The following is a 5,369-nucleotide window of genomic DNA, read 5'->3' as shown; positions in this document are numbered from 1 at the left end:
TATATATATATATTACCACAAGTCAGGAAGGTCTGAAGCTTTCAGTCAAAAAGACAATGATATGTTGAATCATGGTATTTTGTTCTTCAGAATCAGAATCAGAAATCAGAATCAGTTTATTATTACCATGTCAATGAACGAGGTTCACAAACTAGGAATTTGCTTCGACATAAGGTGCGAATAGTAATAAAGTAAAAATAAAGTAAAAATAAAGTAAAAATTAAGTAAAAATGAGAACATTACATAAGACATAAGACCTGTGTACACCCACAAATAAAGTAAAATTAAAAACATAACATAACCATATGTATACCCATACAATACAAAACAATAAAAAAGCTTAGAGAACAGAACAGATGGAGTATTCAATTATAATACAGATGTAATGTGACCAAAGCAGAAATTATGAGGTAGCATTATGAGTGTTCAGGAGTCCAACAGCAGAGGGGAAGAAACTGTTCTTATGGCGGGAGGTTCTGGTCCGAATGGACCGAAGCCTCCTGCCTGAAATACTATGATCTGAAGATACTGGCTGGTATACTGTAGGTAGCTATGGCTCAGATGTACCACCAGAGTTGGTGGTGCTGACCTCAAAGGTTATGGGGGACCTAGTCCCTTTAGAACTAGAATAACAATGAACCTGATGTGGTGCAAAATGACACAGTAGTCCTTAAATACAAACTCACCGTAACAGCAATGCTAAAATTAAAAACACGATTAATCCATGGGTGATTCATTTTATGCCAACCTCTAGCAGGCGTGTTCAATATCAATGGTTATAGGAGCGGTTGTTGCCACGTTAGCTGATGTTAACCAGCAAGGCCCTGAAATATTTTCAGATTGAGGAGCAGCTGTAGCAATGTTAGCGGATGCTAATCCCAATATGGTGATCAAATTTCTGATTTTAAATCTGAGGTCATTTCCAGCTTGGAGACAAAAAATAATAAAATGTTATCAAGATGAAATTAGGAAACAAGAACAGTTAGGGTTTCATTCATGTTTACACATTTATTAATCTTTAAACAATAAAAATCTAAAGTAGCAACATGTATGTGCCTCTCCACACACATTTCCTAAGAGTAACAAAACAAATAAAGTAATAATAGTAAAAATGTTTGTAATGAGGAGTGGGGAACATTCTGGTGGTGGGGTCTGCGGGTTCTCCCCATAAAATTTTGAATAAAGTAGATGCCCTTTCCTGCATTCCAGTGTATTTTAATGGGTTGTTAAACATATACATGTACGTTTATTTCCATAAGTAAACACGTGATTCATTAAATATTTTAGAGAGAAGAGTACAACAAGTGGTTTGAGTATTCTCCTATTAATCAAGTAAAATGGATTTGTTCATGAAGAAATAGAACCAGCGCTGGGTGAACTAATATGGTTCTGTGAGGCCTCCTCTGTCTGAAGAGCCATCAGCCATGGTAGCCATGGAGGTATGGATAGAATAAGAGTAAAAATGATTATGTACAGATAATAGTAAAGGTGTTTTTTCTTCTTTTGGCTGTTCCCTTCTTCAGGGGTCACCACAGCAAACCAACTCGTACAAAGACTGGATGATTGTTTTGACACCGGATACCCTTCCTGACACAACCACAGACCACCAAGCTACCACAGAGAGCTGCCATCTAGGGCACCCAGGGGAGCAGATGGTGGGTGTTGGGGGCCTTCTCAGGGGCCCAGGGTGGGGTAAGTGAGGGTGGAGGCAGGTGTGAGTGCTTCACCTTTCCCACCCACATTTTGATGTTGTCGATCTGGGGAGTTAAACCAGCAACCTTATGATCACAGGCCCAACTTAAACCTCTGTGCCACCACTCCCCACAAATAATAGTAAAGTGAAATACTTCAAACATAAGAAATAAGACACAATGTAGTAATGATACCCATTTTTTTCTCTTCCACTTATTTTATCTTGTCACCCGAAAAACTGCCTCTAATTATTTAACTAGCTTCTTCCGCTGATAAAATGCTAAAAATCCTAAATTTAGCAAAATACTATATTTATTTTGAGATCCAGGCTCAGAAGCTCAGAGGAAATGCACATATTAAGCAAATGATGATCTCTCTCTCATCATCATCATCATTTTCAGTTCAGTTCTTGTTTCATTCAGTTTCCATCACTGAGGAACTTTCATACGTCCAAATTGAGTAAACAAACATCCCAGCCCTGTTTTGTTATTTTTATTTTTACCTGGGCACAGCTGAAAAATTTCCTACCACAAACCAAATGTTTATCACAGCTAGGGTCAGCCCAATTCAAACAAAGTCAATCGGTTCACACATACCATACCACAGGCGAGATCCCCGTTGATGGTGACAAGTTTGCGCTTCTTCTTCTTCTCTGTCTGTAATGTTAGCAGCAACATGACCAGCTACAATAACAGCTTTTGTTGTGCCCAACATACTCACTGGGGCTTTCTACCCAGCTACTGTAATATCAGTCTACACTTAACATATTTTTCCCATTCATAAAACGCTAAAATTGAGGAGATTTCCAGAGACAGCTTTAGCCGGGGACAGGTCGTTCAAAGCAGGGACTGTCCTCAGAAATAGGGGACATCTGGTCACCCTAAATTACAAGCAAAAGCTTGAAAAAAAAATGGATTGAGGAGCAGTTGCAGTAGCATTAGCTGATGCTTATTGCTGGCAGGAGCGTATAACATATTTGGTCAGAGGAACAGTTGTTGCAGCGTTAGCTGATGTTAACTGCTAGCAGAAGCCTAAAATATCTTTGGTTAGACGAGAGGCTGTAATAGTGTTAATTGATGCTAACTGTTGGCAGAAGTCAAATATTTTCAGGTATAAATGCAGCTTTTGTGCTGAGTCAAAAAGCAGTTTAGAAATAGAGAGACACCTCAGGGAGAAGAGAGACAGGCGAAGCAGGATACAGACAGACAGACAGACAGACAGACAGACAGACCAGAAGGCAGAGCGGCTGCTGATTAGCAGTAGCACTCTGTCACTGCAGCCTTTAATTAAAGTCACTCTCCTGGGCTCTTATGCAATAGACAACAGCCGCTGACCTGGTAGTGTCTTTGTGTATGTGTCAGGGGTGCATGTGGGCATGGGTGTGTGTGTGTGTGTGTGTGTGGGGGGGGGGGGGTTGTGTGTGTGTGTGTGTGTGTGTATCAGAGATGGCAACTTCCCTGCCAACCTGTGATTTTCATGGGCAGAATGGCAGCCATGTCAACATCATTTTCATGACAGGGGTTTGCCGCCGGCCCAGAGGTGAAGTGCTGACCTCCATGTTTCTGCTGACCCCACCCCTCATTGTCCGTCTCTGCTCAGGAAATCTAAAACTTTGCAGAATCTGCATCAAACAACATCAGGACTTTATATTCATGCTGTAAGCAAGCACAGTCATCATTTCCGTACTGCTATTGGACTGCTCCTAGTCAAGTACCGTATTTTTTTTCCCAAAAAAATGTTAACATTAGGAGTTTTTGTTAAAAAAAAAAAAAAAAAAAAAAAAAAAAAAAAAAAATTTTTCTTCAGGGGGTCACATTTTCTTTTGGTAATTTTTTTTTTTTTTTTTTTTTACAGTTTACCTGCTTTTGTTGTTGTTTATTAATGTTTGAAACTACATATTATACAAAAACAATATTTCCTGTAGATGACTGTCTCATCTGGATGTGAATAAACAGTGACTTTACTCCGAGTCACTTCTGGTTGACTGGTCATCTCATTATATCTCTAAGGGAAAGTTCAGGTACCCTGCAGAGAAAGCTAATTTTGACTGTCTGTATCCAAGATCTCATTCTTTTGGTCATCACCCACAGTCACACTCACATATCAATCAACCTTTATTTATACAGGTAAATCCCATTGAGCCTCGAGGACTCATTTACAAGAGAGACCTGAAAAAATGTTCAAAACATGTAAAAATGTTCTGACCCTCACATAGGTGAGGGTCAGAACATAAACTGACTGGTAAACAGAGAGCTTCTCCTTGAAGTTCAGTTCCCTTTTCACTGCAATGGACCAGCCATGGATAAGGAAGCTGGAAGGAAAGTTACATGAAACTACAGGAAAGCCTGTGTCTCAACACCACATCTATTGATACTGGAGTGATTGAAACTATACACTATTAAGAATACACTAAGAGCCTGCATCAAAAGCAATAGTAATATGGGAGACAACTCTAAAAGCCAGTTCAAAGTCAACTGCACACATCAGCATCAAAATGGCATGTGCCAAAATGATGCATTGTCCCCTCTCCTGTTCTGCGTAAGCCTGAACCCCCTCAGCCAGATCATTGCATCGAGTGGCTATGGATACTGGTTCCAAAGTGGAACAATCATCAGTCACCCCCTCTAGATTGTCATTCAACCATTATTTATACTGGTTAGTCTCATTGAGTTGCAAGGACTCATTTTCAAGAGAGACCTGATTTATGGATGATTGACATGAAGCTGTATGCCACAAATGAGATCACCTAATCTCTGATTAACCTCACCTGGATCTACAGTAAGGACACTGGAATTCCACTTTGATTGAATACATTTTGTCAAATGATATGCATGAGCGGCAAAGGGATCACAACTGAAGGGGTAAATCTACCTGAAGGCAATATCAAAGTGTATGCTCAATAATCCAGGTAAAAGTATACAAAAAAATGAAGTCAGGTCCTCTGGATGGTTTATTTTTTGTTAAAACATTTTGTCTTTCATCCAAAAGACTCCATCAGTCCAAGGAGCCACAAGAAACTCAGTCTTAAAAAAGCAACATTTCACATGATGAACTTATGAGTGAATGTCTCAAGCAGCAGCATAATCCTAATATGAAAGAGGTGGGACAAGAGGAGCCATCATGGAAAGATAAGTCCCTGCCTGACATGCACTACTGGCAGACGAAGGAAGTGGCTGATGTCAACAAATCCTATCAGTGGCTAGAAAGGGCTTCACTAAAGGACAGCACAGATGCACTAATCATGGCAGCACAAGAACTGGCCCTCAGCACAAGAGCAAAAAAAGGCCAGAGTCTACCAAACCAATCAGGACTCAAGACGAAGGCTGTGCATAGATGTCCCTGAGACAGTCCAACACATGCAGTAAATGCAGGGTGTAAGATCCAGGCAGGCATTAATAAGTACGACTTCACTTGGCTCATCGGGTCTTCTCAGGTGTAGGTGATTTGCCACTGTGACTTGTTTTCTCGTTTGAGTGGGATCTTGAATGCAAAGTGGTAGGTATCGTAACAGGTCATTGCGTTGTAGTCACTCTGCCCAATTTTGGTTCTTAATTGTCTTATAATTGGACTACACATTCTTTAGCTTATCTCAGCACAGCGTATAGGTCCAGGTGTAGCATGTTGCTCCATCTTTTTTGATATATCTCTGCAAATGTGCCCAATTCTTGTGGCACCAT

Source organism: Nematolebias whitei, chromosome 4 (genome assembly GCF_014905685.2).
Source record: "Nematolebias whitei isolate Nwh7 chromosome 4, NemWhi1, whole genome shotgun sequence".
Classification (NCBI taxonomy): Eukaryota; Metazoa; Chordata; class Actinopteri; order Cyprinodontiformes; family Rivulidae; genus Nematolebias; species Nematolebias whitei.
The sequence above is the reverse complement of the archived record's forward strand: the minus strand, read 5'-3'. Positions refer to the sequence as shown.